The sequence below is a fragment of the Mesoplodon densirostris genome, chromosome 7 (assembly GCF_025265405.1).
Source record: "Mesoplodon densirostris isolate mMesDen1 chromosome 7, mMesDen1 primary haplotype, whole genome shotgun sequence".
Classification (NCBI taxonomy): Eukaryota; Metazoa; Chordata; class Mammalia; order Artiodactyla; family Ziphiidae; genus Mesoplodon; species Mesoplodon densirostris.
The window spans coordinates 11854919-11871455 of record NC_082667.1 but is presented as its reverse complement, the minus strand read 5'-3'; positions in this window follow the sequence as shown (position 1 = coordinate 11871455).

Here is a 16537-nt window from a genome sequence, read left to right as displayed (position 1 = left end):
TTGGTTACTGCTTACTGGAGTTGGAACAGCCTTGACCATTGTCTCTCAGATCTCCAGATTTTGTCTTTCAGGGTGTTCTTTTCTGTCCATTGCTCTCTATGGCCATTTCCTTCTCTTTGTAATGTCTAGTTTTATTAAGTTAGGATTTATGAACAGTAAAATATGTCCTTTTTGGTGTACAGGTCAGTGAATTCTGGCAAATGCGTATACTCAAGTGACTACTACCCAATCAAAAAGCTAAGCAGCATTTTTTTATTAAATATAAATACACTGCCATCAGCATGCCTACAAAAATTTATTGATAGTTTCAGTCAGTATGTATCTTCCCCTGACTTCTCCTTAATTTGTTGTTAATTTTTGTTTGTGTTACATCTGGATTGTTCAAATCAGAATCCAAAGAGTCTCCACATTGTATTTGGTTGTATGAGTCTCTTAAATCACTTTTAATGTGTAAATTTCCCCTTCCTCTCTATATTTTCCAGACATTTATTTATTGGAGAAAGTGCGTCATATTTGTCCTATACAACATTCTACATTCTGGACTTTGCTGTTTCATCTCTGTGATGTCATTGGATGTGTAGCTGTAGTCCCTGGATTTCCTGTAAACTGGCGGTTAGATCTAGAGGGTTGATTATATTCAGACTGGACTTTTTGCCAAAAATACTTCCTAGGTGGTGTCAAGGGATATTGGGCCTTCCTGTTGCATTTACTGTGGGCCAGTATCTGATCCTCGTTTTCATTAGCATCATGAAATTTAGTATAAATTCCACTGACATCCTATAACAGAGTGTTGAATACAGAATCTCTGGAAAATGCACCACTTCAAAGAACTAAGCCAAATCATTTTGCACCTTTTTTTATTAAGCATCTTTAAAATCCACTCCCACAAGTATTCCCTGGTTTTCTGATGGTGGAGTTTAGCAAATTCTAAAAATTCTCTCTGCATAAAACTTCATTTTCACATATTCTGCAAATCACCCTCAGATCATAGTAATTTTAAATCTGGTGTGATGGTTAATGTTATGTGTCAACCTGACTGAGCCACCAGGTGACCGGATAGTTGGTCAAATATTATTCTAGGCTTTTCTGTGAGGGTGGTTTTGCATAAGATTATCATTAAAGCAGATTGCCCTCCTTAATGTGGGTGGGCCTTGTCCAATCAGTTGAAGGCATGAATAGCACAAAAAGACTGACCCTCACCCAAGTAGGAGAGAATTCTTCCTGTATGACTGTCTTTGAACTGGGACACCAGATTTTTCCTGCCTTTGGACTTGAACTGAAACATTGATTCTTCCTGGGTCTCAAGCCTGCCTTGTTCTCAGAACTGCAGATGCTAACCAGAACTCACCATGGACTCTCCTGGGTCTCTAGTTTGCTGACTCACCCTGCAGATGTTGGGGCTTTCCAGCCTCAATTATGTGAGCCAGTAACCTGTAATAAATGCATACATACAAACATACATAATCTCATTAGCCAATTACCTGTAATAAATAAATAGATGGATGTACATATACTATTTGTTCTGTTTTTCTGGAAAACTCTGACTAATACATCTGGTAACAGGATCACTACAGTGAGGCATGGAACATGAGAGAAATTTGTTGTCTTTCTCCTACCAGAAGACAAAGAAGTGGCAGAGAGAATGTGTCATTCAAGTTTAGGGGTTGATATTTTCCATGTCTTAGAAACCTCCCAAATACCATAACTCCAATTCTAGGAAACTTACCCTTTGTAAATGAATGTTCTAAATTTCACATATGAGATAGGAGAGGTTTTGAATTCAATTACCATTGGAATTTAGCAACATAAAAGGTCAATCTCAGAATTCTCCTTCTGGTAATGGTGGAATGGGTATTTCAAACCAACCTTCCCACCCTACACACACATACACACACACACACACACGCCCGCACGCACACTGAATAACCTGAAAATATAAACAAAAATTAGGAAACATCTGTGTGAAGGTATCAAAGCATTACCAAAGCAGTCAGGAAGTGTAGGACCAATATCCAAGTGAGGAGGGAAGCCCAAATAGTGAGCTCTGTAGTTAGTGCTACTTTTACCTTAGAGGAACCTGCCAATTCTGGAAGAGATGGCTGAGAGTCTGACTAGCTGACCAGACATTTGAAAAGAATAATGAAGCTAGGGCGGTGGGACAAAAGTTAGAGTTTAAGGCCTATCAAGTGGTAGGGGGTCTAGTAAACACCACAGGATTTTGAATGGGAACAAAACATTGCCCATCAGGTACAAGAATGTCTCCCAAATATCCTGGCCTTCACAGGGACACAAGTCAGTTGGAAAACACTCTCAATCCCAGCTAAGTTTGGGTTGATCTAACCTAGGTTAGGCTAGTGACCCCCACCCAACCACCTCCCAGAATGAATGGTAAAGTTTCTTTGGAGGAAGGTTATATCATCCTGAGCCTCAAATTTTTTCTACAAGACAAAATTTGCTACAGAAAAATGAAGTAAATCTTAGACTTGAAAGTTTAAGAACTTTTTTGGGCAAAGTGTATCAAGAAAATTGGCAGAGATGTAGACTTAATGAGAAAAATGTGATAATCTTCTTCTATCCAATACTAATATATGAGATATATACTATATTATAATTATTTACTGGATTATAATTATTTATAATCCACAAGCCCAAAGCACTTATTCAAGAGACAAGCCTTCTTTCTTAACTACTACCCGAATAATAGGGAATTAAGTTCTTCTCTCAACATTTGACTCATTCTTTCTCTACCAATGTGGATTGACATTTCCTGTTTCAGTATTTACTGAAACTGAAAAGAAAAATTTCACAACAAAAAGTAAGCTATAACTTTAACAAAAGGAATACTTTTAGACATTTGCATAAAGCTATGGGCCCTCTTGTCAAACCCTGGGAGCTCAGTACTCCTCCTGCTATACCCACACTCAAAGATTTTGAATCACTTGATCCTGATGCTGCAACTAAATTTCCACTGAAGATTATTCATGGAAGCTCCAAATTAAATGAATCAGATCTTCAAAATTATTTTTTTTAATAGTACACAAATGAAGCCTACCTTTCTCAGTGTCCATTTTGAGGGCCTTGTCACATGCCACTGCTTGAGCTTGCCTGCTAATATGATCACTGCCCCATCCCTATGAACCAAAGATGGGTCCAACCAGATGGGCCAAACAGAGATTCTAAGTGGTTATAGTAACATTCTCCACTGAAATTGTAGGTATAGCTTATCATTGGAATGTACAGGAATCAGACACTTAGATCCTGGGATAGTTCTTAGATACAGGTCAATGAGAGATGAATAACAGCTATCCCATAAAGCGTACTCATGGGAATTCTACCCCAACAGATAATTGTACTGGAACCATACAAATCAGCTAAAGGTGAGGACCCTAGGGTGGAGCTCCTCCAGCACTCTCTGTATCTCCTGCTTAATCCTTGTGGGTTTCATCCAACCTTACAAGGGCAGCCAAGAAGAAAAACAAAGGGTGGCCCACATCTTGCTGGTGAGATACATGCCCATTCATCCTCATTGAGCACATTGGCTTTAGCCCTGTTTGTTTGTTTGTTTGTTTGTTTATTGTGAAGGTCAGTTATACAGTTAAAGTAGAACTAAAAGACAGCCACTCAACATGAAATCTGGCTAATGATTCTATCAGTCCAATCATGTGGTTCAACTATTTCCACTACTGTCAGCAAAGGAGGAGAAGGTGGGTAAAATATATTAATTGCTGGGCTTCAGGGCACAGAAAGTGTCTGCAATTGGCTTTGGCACCTCAGTGTGCTTTTGCTGTTGTTGCTACTATAAAAAGGCAAGGAAGAAAAGCTAACGTTAGTGTTTTGTGGACAATTTGCTTTGTGTATGACAGTTTTAAGTTATTAGTTTTTAAAATCAGTACTTTTTTAATGGAAACAACTTGACCAAAAATCTGTCACAGAATTTTGGGACCCATTAAAACAAAGTTTAAGAAGGAAAAGAACAAACAAACAAAACTTCCTAATATGTAATATATTACAAGGGAAATATATATAACTTAAAATACATTTAAGGATCCAGCCTACTCTTTCCTTTTCAGGACTAGAAATACTTGGCAGCTCAGTTAATAAAAGCAGACTCCTTAACCCTGAGCAAAGAATCCCTTTACATTTTTACAGTAATCCAGGGTATCACTAGTGAAAGAGAAAAGGACATTTGAGACCTTCTCTACCCAAGGAAGGTGAGGCAGGTCATGAGTAAACTGAAAGGATGGTGAGGCAGCCCCAAGAGGCCAAGCCAACCTCAGTTCTAGCATCTTCAGGCCAATCGATAGATCACAGGGGAGCAAGTGAGAGAACGTCCCAGGTCTCCAACTTCACACTCTGCTAACCTCTCCAACACCCAGTGAGGGAAAAGCAGTTTCCTGAAGGCTTCAAGCTCTGCCCCAGAAACTTGAGGAGTGGCAAACCCAACTCCCTGTTGTGCTGCCATTGGGTGATGGAGGTCAATCCTCACCCCAGCTCGGCCCACCCTCCCAGTTCACCTCTAGCACCATCTGCAGGCGGTGCTGGGGACTCCATCCATGGTGAGGAAGCTTCCTTGCTTCCAGTGCTTCCAGCCAGCCTGGGACTTTCCTGGAAGGTGGCTGTGGGCACTGATCTCATTCCCAGGAGCTGTGAGTCAGCACCTGGGAGAGGGTCATGGAGGTAGGACTGCAGGACATGGAATATAGCAGGGTGGGGAAGAGCTGAGGTGGGGTGGTGTCCTGGAGATTAATCTAACAATGGATATAGGAAGAAAATTCTAGAGGCTAAAGCCTTGGAACCAAGTTCTTCCGCTGCAAAATGGGGTTGCTAAAAATTGTCCCCACTTTGCAAAGGTGTTGTGATAATTTAAAAATTGTAAAGTGCATAGAAAGTGCCTGGCATAGAGAGCAGTGCAATGTTTGTTAATTAGCAACAGGCTTTAAAGATGGTCTAACCCACATAAATTGTAGCAGTATTTTTTTTTGATCTGTCTCCTAAAACAAAGGAAACAAAAGCAAAAATAAACAAATGGGACCTAATTAAGCTTAAAAGCTTTTCCACAGCAAAAGAAACCATGGACAAAATGAAAAGACAGCCTACTGAATGGGAGAAAATATTTGCAAATGATATGACTGATAAGGGATTAACACCCAAAATATATAAACAACTCATATAACTCAATATCAGAAAAGGATCTTCTGCTGATTTAAAAATGGCAGAAGAAGAGACCCTAAAGATGGCAGAGGAGTAAGACGTGGAGATCACCTTCCTCCCCACAAATACATCAGAAATACATCTACATGTGGAACAACTCCTACAGAACACCTACTAAATGCTGGGAGAAGACCTCAGACTTCCCAAAAGGCAAGAAACTCCCCCATGTACCTGGTAGGGCAAAAGATAAAAGGAAAAACAGAGACAGAAGAATAGGGATGGGACCTATCCATCTGGGAGGGAGCTGTGAAGGAGGAAAAGTTTCCACACACTAGGAAGCCCCTTCACTGGCAGAGAAGGGGGGAGGCAGGGAGGAAGCTTCGGAACCGTGGAGAAGAGCGCAGCAACGGGTGCAGAGAGCAAAGCAGAGAGGTTCCCACACAGAGTATCTGTGCCGACCAGCACTCACCTGCCCAAGAGGCTTGTCTGCTCACCCACCGGGGTGGGCAGGGGCTGGGAACTGAGGCTTGGACTTCGGAGGTCAGATTCCAGGGAAAGGACTGGGGTTGGCTGCGTGAACACACCCTGAAGGGGGCTAGTGTGCCACAGCTAGCCGGGAGGGAGTTGGGGGAAAAGTCTGGAACTGCCGAAGAGGGAAGAGACCATTTTTTCAGGGTGCACCAGGAGAGGGGATTCAGAGCACCACCTAAATGAGCTCAGAGATGGGTGTGAGCCGCAGCTATCAGCGTGGACCCCAGAGATGGGCATGAGATGCTAAGGCTGCTGCTGCTGCCACCAAGAAGCCTGTGTGCAAGCACAGGTCACTGTCCACACCTCCCTTTCTGGGAGCCTGTGCAACCTGCCACTGCCAGGGTCCCGTGATCCTGGGACAACGTCCCTGGGAGAACACACGGTACGCCTCAGGCTGGTGCAATGTCATGCTGGCCTCTGCTGCTGCAGGCTTGCCCCGCATTCCGTATACCTCCCTCCACCTGGCCTGAGTGAGCCAGAGTCCCCTAATCAGCTGCTCCTTTAACCCTGTCCTGTCTGAGTGAAGAACAGACGCCCTCAGACGACCTACATGCAGAGGCGGGGCCAAATCCAAAGCTGAACCCCGGGAGCTGTGCGAACAAAAAAGAGAAAGGGGACTCTCTCCCAGCAGCCTCAGAAGCAGCGGATTAAATCTCCACAGTCAACATGATGTACCCTGCATCTGTGGAATACCTGAATAGACAACAAACTATCCCAAAATTGAGGTGGTGGACTTTCTGTGATTTTGTCTGTATAGCTTTGCTTTTACCATTTGTCCTAGGGTTCTGTCTGTCCATTTTTTGTTTTTTGGGTTTTTTTAGTATAGTTTTTAGTGCTTATTATCATTGGTGGATTTGTTTTTTACTTTGCTTGCTCTCTTCTTTTTTTCTGTTTTTTATTACTTTGATTTTTTTATTTTTAATAATTTTTTATTTTAATAAGTTAATTTTATTTTTTTCTTTCTTTCTTCCTTTTTTCCTCTCTTTTTTTCTGCACCGTATGGCTGACAGGGTCTTGGTGCTCCAGCCAGGTGTCAGGCCTGTGCCTCTGAGGTGGGAGACCTGAGTTCAGGACATTGGTCCACCAGAGACCTCCTGGCTCCATGTAATATCAAACAGTGAAAGTTCTCCCAGAGATCTCCATCTCAATGCTAAGACCCAGCTCCACTAAACGACCAGCAAGCTACAGTGCTGGACACCCTATGCCAAACAACTAGCAAGACAGTAACACAACACCACCCATTAGCAGACAGGCTGCCTAAAATCATAAAAGTCCACAGACACCCCAAAACACACCACCAGACGTGGTCCTTCCCACCAGAAAGACAAGATCCAGCCTCATCCACCAGAACACAGGCACCAGTCCCTTCCACCAGGAAACCTACACAACCCACTGAACCAACCTTAGCCACTGGAGGCAGACACCAAAAACAATGGGAACTACGAACCTGCAGCCTACGAAAAGGAGACCACAAACACAGTGAGTTAAACAAAATGAGAAGACAGAGAAATACACAGCAGATGGAGGAGCAAGGTAAAAACCCACCAGACCTAACAAATGAAGAGGAAATAGGCAGTCTACCTGAAAAAGAATTCAGACTACTGATAGTAAAGATGATCCAAAATCTTGGAAATAGAATGGAGAAAATACAAGAAATGTTTAACAAGGACCTAGAAGAACTAAAGAGCAATCAAACAATGATGAACAATACAATAAATGACATTTAAAACTCTCTAGAAGGAATCAATAGCAGATAACTGAGGCAGAAGAACGGATAAGTGATCTGGAAAATAAAATAATGGAAATAACTGCCACAGAGCAGAATAAAGAAAAAAGAATAAAAAGAATTGAGGACAGTCTCAGAGACCTCTGGAACAGCATTAAACACACCAACATTCGAATTATAGGGGTCCCAGAAGAAGAAGAGAAAAAGAAAGGGACTGAGAAAATATTTGAAGAGATTATCATTGAAAACTTCCCTAAAATGGGAAAGGAAATAGTCAATCAAGTCCAGGAAGTACAGAGAGACCCATACAGGTTAAATCCAAGGAGAAACACACCAAGACACATATTACTCAAACTATCAAAAATTTAAATACAAAGAAAAAATATTAAAAGCAGCAAGGGAAAAGCAACAAATAACACACAAGGGAATCACCATAAGGTTAACAGCTGATCTCTCAGCAGAAACTCTGCAAGCCAGAAGGGAATGGCAGAACATATTTAAAGTGATGAAAAGGAAAAACCTACAACCAAGATTACTCTACCCAGCAAGGATCTCATTCAGGTTCGATGGAGAAATTAAAACCTTTACAGACGAGTAAAAGCTATGAGAATTCAGCACCACCAAAACAGCTTTACAACAAATGCTAAAGGAACTTCTCTAGGCAGGAAACACAAGGGAAGGAAAAAAGACTACAATAACAAACCCAAAACAATTGATAAAATGGTAATAGGAACATATATATCGATAACTACATTAATGTAAATGGATTACATGTTCCAACCAAAAGACATAGACTGGCTGAATGGATACAAAAACAAGACCTGTATATATGCTGTCTACAACAGACCCAATTCAGAGCTAGGGACACATACAGACAAAGTGAGGGGATGGAAAAAGATATTCCATGGAAATGGAAATCAAAAGAAAGCTGGAGTAACAATACTCATATCAGATAAAATAGACTTTAAAATAAAGAATGTTACAAGAGACAAGGAAGGACACTACATAATGATCAAGGGATCAATCCAAGAAGAAGATATAAAAATTGTAAATATTTATGCACCCAGCATCGGAGCACCTCAATACTAAGGCAAATGCTCACAGCCATAAAAGGGGAAATCGACAGTAACACATTCATAGTAGGGGACTTTAACACCCCACTTTCACCAATGGACAGATCATCCAAAATGAATATAAATAAGGAAACACAAGCTGTAAATGATACATTAAACAAGATGGACTTAATTGATATTTATAGGACATTCCATCCAAAAACATTTGTCATTCAGAGAATGACAGTAAGTGGTGAAACTTTTGTACATGCTGGGGTTTTTTGTTGTTGTTGTTGCCTTTTTTTTTTTTTTTTTTTTTTTTGACTTTTTAAAGGTTCCTCTATCCAAACAGCAGAGAACCCACAGAAGAGGAAGCAGGAACTTTAGCCACTTCAGGTGTATTGTATGCGCATTAAGGCCAGTTCTCCCAAATCACCACACGTATTGTAATTACCAACACCCTTTTTTACCCTGTACCTTTATATACATCGTATATTCCTCTGTCAAACTGCATAGAAGTAGTCACTGTTGCGACGCCTTCCCGAGCACAGCATGGAATAGTTGCATGCCTGCTCTTCATGGAGACTCTTAAAACAGCAGGCTGCCTCTGCAAGCCCTTTCCGATCGAGATCTTTGTCAGCTTTGAGATGCCCAGTCCTGGAGTTCATAATGTCTCCCTCCTCCGGTTGGTAAACTTCTGCACGTACGGAGGAGGCACGTTTGGAGAATCGGTTTGTGACGAGGCTGTTCACTCTGCCTGCATTCGCGGCTTCTTCCTAATTGTCCTTGTCGTGGGTCCTGTCCCAGCTGCTGGGAACGACACCCCTGTTAAGTGCCCGAGTCGCCCTAGGCCCCGCCTCCCCACCCACGCGCTGTGTCCTCTGTGCGCCTGCGCAGGTGGAGCTGTGCGCTGCAGACGCCAGGCTAGTGTCTCCTCGCCTCGTCCCGCGCCGCGATCTCCAGGCGGGGCCTGCCGGGCACTCAGGAGCACCTTTTCCGCCCTCCCACTCTGCCTTCTGCAGCCGGGTCTGGCTCTTGGGGCTAGGGCCTCCTCAGGGGCCCTTCCTCCCGCGATCAGGGCCTCCCGCTCCCGAGTCCTCTCTAGCTGCATCCCCGGCTCTCCTCCCCGCCCCCGGACCCCTCTTCCTTCCCGGACTCTTTCCCCTGTTCAGGACTTAGAGAGCTGAAGCAGGCCCTGTTGGCAGTGAACAGCGGAGTAGCGGAGCACCGAGAGAAAGAGCTCTTGGGGAGGGAGGTGGACCAGCCCACACTCACCTTTTCTCTCGCTCCACACCTAGGGTAGAGCTCAGCCAGTGGGCTTCCTCAGTAGCAGAGTTGTTACCCAATGAGAGCAGGACTCCAAGATCTCTCTGGCTATTGGCAAGAGGCACAGTTCCCCAGATCTCGGAATTAGGGAGGTTCCCGCCACGTTACCTGAGCAGACGAGTGGGAGCTTGGTTGGGGAAAGACACTTCTTCCCTTACGTGAGTTACGCCTTTGATCCTGGGGCTGATCTGGAGTTTGGGGGAAATTCACTGGCTGGGGCACAATTCGAAAAAACCCTCAGGTTTGGTGGAGGGGCCGGAACGTAGTCCTGGCTACAGTTGTTTCTGAAAGGGGAAATGAGGTCTGTCCCTGGAAACGTAAAAAGAACAGAATAAAGTAAAAGGATGTGTATTTCTTTTGCAGTGCCCAAGGGGGGAGCACGTTCTAATTTTAAAAACGGATGGGTCTTCTAAGACCCAACATTAACTTCATAAAAAAATGTTGCCTAAGATCACTCTCTCTCTGAATTCTGTATGTAACAAACAAATCATGGCAAATGTGTTTTCTTGAGTGAACTTCTTTCCAGGATAAAATACTCTAAGTGACAAATGTTGATTACGTTCTCACAGGCAGGTTCACCATTGAGAGAACTGAAGCCATCTACATTCACATAGATTTATAAGTGACTACCTTTATATGACCTATTCACTCTTTTTCATCAAAGTAAATTTGCTATTCCAGCAAGCTTTTGCCCAGGGACATGAAAGCTGCAAATATCTTCATTGTTGATTCCAGTAACTTCCTCAAAGACCCAACCATTCTTCAACAGAGAAGCTCAAAGTACAGTTTACATCCCAAGACTTCTTGAACCCTTGCCTTGTTATATCCACATTCTAAACTGTTACCCAACCCTTATCGTATCCTGATCAATCCTCTACGTTAAAGACACAACTTAAACCAGACTTCAAAACCTTCATAAATAACCCAATCTTGCTCTCCTCCCTCTGAGACACAAATAAAATTCTGTCAAGGTATTGTTCTCCATGATTTCTAGAAGCAAATGACGTAGCTTTGTCTTAGCAACAGGTTGCTTTGGGGATCTTTCTAGGAGCCGACAGTTGACATTCTTGGAGGTCTCAGCAAGACCTCGTCAGTTTCTGCTGCTGCAGCCCAACACCTCAGACTCAAAATCCTTGTGTTCCTCTGAGGTCCCCTGAACTTCCTCTCCGGGCACTCTGCACTCAAAGGTAGGGAAAGTAAATCATATATTAAGTTGAACTCTAGTTTCTCTTTGTTGAATTCCCCAAGTGGTGAGTTTATTTTGCCCGTGGGAGCAAAGAAACGTTTTTAGGGATCGTTTTGCTTATCTGATCAAAATATTTAAAGCTCTTATACTTGGTGAAAATCTGCCTTATTAGCAATACTACAACGTGTCTCTATCTTTGTCACATGTCGTTGTACTTGTGTAAAGGAAAAGTTCATAGGAAAGAACAGGCATAGGCTCTGATAAATCTGTTTCTCAAGCGGGTCCCGGGGACGAAGAAGTTCAGGTTTTGTTTCAGGCTGGAGGGGCCGTCTGAAACAAGCATGGCATCAAACGCTTCGCTCTGGAAGCCCTCAACAGTCAGCTTCCCGCTTCCCCGGTTGTCCAAAGAACAGAAGAACCCAGAGAAGGCTGGAAGAAGGCGGGAGGAAAGGAAGGCGAAAGTCTCCAAAGGGACAAGCTGAGCAGCAGTTCCCGAAAGTCAGGCAGTCTTAGTCCCACCTCCCTCCTTTAAAGCTGTCCGAGCAGAAGAGGGAGCACTCTCCTCCTCCAGCCTTGGACGGAGCTGGGAGGCCTTCGCTTCGCCAGATAAGGAGCGACCTGGGTGGGGCGCTGGCGGCGGGCGAGGCGCGCCGTGGAGCAGGTGAGCTCGGGGGAGCCAGGTGCGCGCCAGCCCCCGGGGCTGGGAGGGGAAGGGACCGGGGCCCCAGGGCCTGGGCCAGGCAGAGTCTCCCACCTGGGGGACCCAAGTAGGGGCAGGGTTTTTATTTCAGGGGCCGCTTCGTGTTATGCTCCGTGCCGGTGGGAGCGGGGTGGTGGGCTCGGACGAAGCCTAGGGTCAGCCGCGATCTGATTCCTACCTCTCGACGATGGCCAGGCTCAGCTCTGGGGAAACCGAGCCAGGGAAGAGTGAGAAGCAGGGTAAGGAAGAGGGAGAGGAGGGGGGAGGGAGAGAGAAAAAGAAAAGGGAGGGGTAGGAGGAGGCGGAGAAAGAGGGTAGAGGGAAGGAAGGCAGGAGGGAGGGAGGGAGAGAGAGAGAGAGAGAGGAGGGCAAAGAGAGAAAGAAGAGGAGGGAGGAGGGGGGAGAGAGAGAGAGAAAAGAGAGAGGGAGCGGGAGAAAGAGGGGGTAGAGAGAAAGAAGGGGGGGGGAGTGGGAGAGGGAGAGAGAGAAAGAAGGGGGCCAAGGAGGGAGGAGAAGAGAGAAGAGGGAGGGGAAAGGGAGGAGAGAGAGATAGGAGAGAATCATCTCTCATTTTACAAACAGAAAACTAAGGCTCAGAGAGGCTGAAGTGAGTTTCCTAAACAGCTCATTCCCAGTAAATGATGAAGCCACTGCTTCTGCTCCATTGTGAAATAGTCAAGTGAATAAACATACTCTTTACATAACTTCTACTTGACCAGAAATGCAGGGGCTAGAACTTAAACTAAACAACAAGGTGAAGAAGTAACCCAGGAGGTGAACATTCTACAAACAATTTCTCTGTTCTCTTCAACAAATCATTGCTTTTTCTAGAATAGAAGAGCTCAAAAGACATATTAAAGACAACTTATGTACCTCAATTGGATCTTGGTCTGATATAAGAAAAAGTCCAAAATTTTTCAGATGGAAAGTGGTAATCAGGGTTAAAATGTCATGATGTCTCTAACTGTAAAATAATGTAGTAAAATAAGAAGATGATGTAAATTTGCAAAGAAAATGAGCACATTACCCTATGTTACAAGTATATGGAGGCTCATTATACTATTCTCTTTTTTTTCTATTTGAAAATGTTCATAATCAAAAGTCACCAAAAATATACTCTCTGGGGCTTTGTGACCTTGAGTAAATAGTTTGATCTGTCTGGGGGTTCAAAGGCTTTATTAGTGAAGTGGGACTAATAATACCTATCTCACAGGGTTGTAAGAATTATATGAGGTAGTTTATGAAAAGTAATCAGAACAGGGCATAGTTCCTCACATGCACACTTCATTCATTCATTGAATATATCTTTGCTGAAGGCTTGCCCTGGGCCAGGCTTTGTGTTAGATGATGGAATTCTGAAGACAGATGGCTGCTACCCTCCATGGCTTTCATTCTAGTGGTATATATCACTATTGAAGATTTCACTATTTTATTTACATTGTTCATTCCCTTCTGGGGAGACATCAGAGGGAAGATAGATGGGGAAAAACCATACAGAATCTCTCTTTAAACTAAAAACTAAAGCTGCAACAAAAGTTTCTCACTAACTTCCCAGGCAGACTCTCACTTTACGTTTATTCTGCCTTCATGGTACTACACAATTCTCTTCCCATCTGTTTCCCTATAATTATACCATCTCGGTATCATCTTCATCTTAAATGGAGGCCAGATTTTAACATCAGTGTATCTAGAACACACTTTTGAATTCTCCAACTGAAAATCCATCTGTAGGGTATTTATACCTGCATTCAAATTCCATCTCTGCTTTGTAGCTCTGGGCTTGGGCAGGTCACCTATCTTCTCTGAGTTATACTTTCTCCATCTGCAAAATGAAGACATATCTACGTGGTATATATGTGGGCACTGGCAATTAGACATAATTTTTGTAAAGTGTTTGATATACTGCTCTATAAAAAGGAGATGTTATTGTTCAGATCATTATAATTAGTGGATAAACTGTCTACATGCTAACTTAACATCTCTAAGGAAAGTGAGGGTGGAGCTGAAAGGTGGGTTAGGGGGTCCCTGTTAATCTTACTCTCTGTACGATTAATGATAGCCATGAAGACACTGCTATAACTTGACCCTTTTGAAATTAGTGTTTCAGCTGAATTGTCTATTCATCTTCAAGCCATCATGAACTCTGAGAAGCCCAAGTCACAGAAGGACTCAAGATAAAAAGAGTAAGACAAATACTGAGCACTGCTTTTATAAGGTATGTTTGTAAATACTATTTATGGAATATACCAGTATTAGACTTAGCCATTCTTGACACTGGGCTTCAGAGTTTTTCCTGCCAAGAAATGACCTCATTGTATGTAGGGAATAGTAAAAAATTTAAAATCTGTCTCATCTATTTTATTCTTTTTATTTTAGTAGGATGGTGGTAGGGAGGTGTTTTAATAAGAATCTTGGCCATATCAAAGCAGCCTTTAATAAAAAGCTATTGTAACACTTCCTGAACAACAACCAAGAAATCAAATGTAACATATTATAGTAAACTATGGAATGAAAACAAAACGAATGCTGTTTCATAGCATGAAAATATACACCATCCCAAACATGGCTGATCTATTCAATAACAATAGTAACCTACATTTGTATAATGCCTTACAGTTTATAAAACAATTTTTTTTAATGTTTGTTCTTACCATAACCTTGTTAGGCAAGCAGGGAGGACTTTATTATCCTCAATTTGTTCACGAGGAGAGAGGAGAGTGAGTTGTTGCTTAAGGCAGAAGTGGAATGAAGACTTGCACTTAAGTTTACTGACATTAATTCAGGTCTCTTTCTACTAACTGGGCTCTGTTATCATATCAAACCATCATCTCCTTTCCTGAGTCTAAAACACTCCTTGAATTTTTCAACAAGAAGGCTCAGAAATGGTAAACATTTGAGGGCTTCCCTGGTGGTGCAGTGGTTGAGAGTCCGCCTGCCGATGCAGGGGACATGGGTTCATGCCCTGGTCCGGGAAGATCCCACATGCCGTGGAGCGGCTGGGCCTGTGAGCCATGGCCGCTGAGCCTGCGCGTCCGGAGCCTGTGCTCTGCAACGGGAGAGGCCACAACAGTGAGAGGCCCGTGTACCGCAAAAAAAAAAAAAAAAAAAATCAACAAAACACGATACTATACACAGAAAATCCTAAAGATGTCACCAAAAAACTACTAGAACTAATCAATGAATTTGGTAAGTTTGCAGGATACAAAATTAGTGCACAGAAATCTCTGGCATTCCTATATACTAACAACAAAAAATCAGAAAGAGAAATTAAGGGAACAATTCCATTTACCATCGGAAGAAAAAGAATAAAATACCTAGGAATAAACCTACCTAAGGAGGCAAAAGACTTGTACTCAGAAAACTATAAAACACTGATGAAAGAAATCAAAGATGACATAAACAACAACAACAAAAAAAAACAAAGATGACATAAACAGATGGAGAAATATACCATGTTCTTGGATTGGAAGAATCAATATTGTGAAAATGACTATGCTACCCAAAGCAATCTACAGATTCAATGCAATCCCTATCAAACTAGCTATGGCATTCTTCACAGAAATAGAACAAATATTTCACAATTTGTATGGAAACACAAAAGACCCCGAATAGCCAAAGCAATCTTGAGAAAGAAAAACGGAGCTGGAGGAATCAGGCTCCCTGACTTCAGATGATACTACAAAGCTACAGTAATCAAGACAGTATGGTACAGGCACAAAAACAGAAATATAGATCAATGGAACAGGATAGAAAGCCCAGAGATAAACCCATGCACATATGGTCACCTAATTTATGACAAAGGAGAAAAGAACATACAATGGAGAAAAGACAGCCTCTTCACTAAGTGGTGCTGAGAAAACTGGACAGCTACATGTAAAAGAATGAAATTAGGACAGTCCTTAACACCATACACAAAAATAAACTCAAAATAGTTTAAAGACCTAAATGTAAGACTGGACACTATAAAACTCTTAGAACAAAACATAGGAAAAACACTCTTTGACATAAACCAAAGCAAGATCTTTTTTGACCCATCTCCTAGAATAATGAAAATAAAAACAAAAATAAACAAATGGGACCTGATGAAACTTCAAAGCTTTTGCACAGCAAAGGAAACCATAAACAAGACCAAAAGACAACCCTCAGAATGGGAGAAAATATTTGCAAATGAAGCAACTGACAATGGCTTAATCTCTAAAATTTACAAGCAGCTCATGCAGCTCAATATCAAAAAAACAAATAACCCTATCCAAAAATGGGGAGAAGACCTAAATAGACATTTCTCCAAAGAAGATATACAGATGGCCAACAAACACGTGAAAGAGTGCTCAACATCACTAACCATTAGAGAAATGCAAATCAAAACTACAATGAGGTATCACCTCACACCAGTCAAAATGGCCATCATCAAAAAATCTACAAACAGTAAATGCTAGAGAGGGTGTGGAGAAAAGGGAACCCTCTTGCACTGTTGGTGGGGATGTAAATTGATACAGCCACTATGGAGAACAGTATGGAGGTTCCTTAAAAAACTAAAAATAGAACTACCATATGACCCAAAAATCCTACTACTGGGCACACACCCTGAGAAAACCATAATTCAAAAGGACACATGTACCCAATGTTCATTGCAGCACTATTTACAATAGCCAGGACATGGAAACAACCTAAGTGTCCAACAACAGATGAATGGATAAAGAAATTGTGGTATATATATACAATGGAATATTACTCAGCCATGAAAAGGAATGAAATTGGGTCACTTGTAGAGACATAGTTGGACCTAGAGACTGTCATAAGAGTGCAGTAAGTCAGAAAGAGAAAAACAAATATCATATAATAATGCCTATATGTGGAATCTAAAA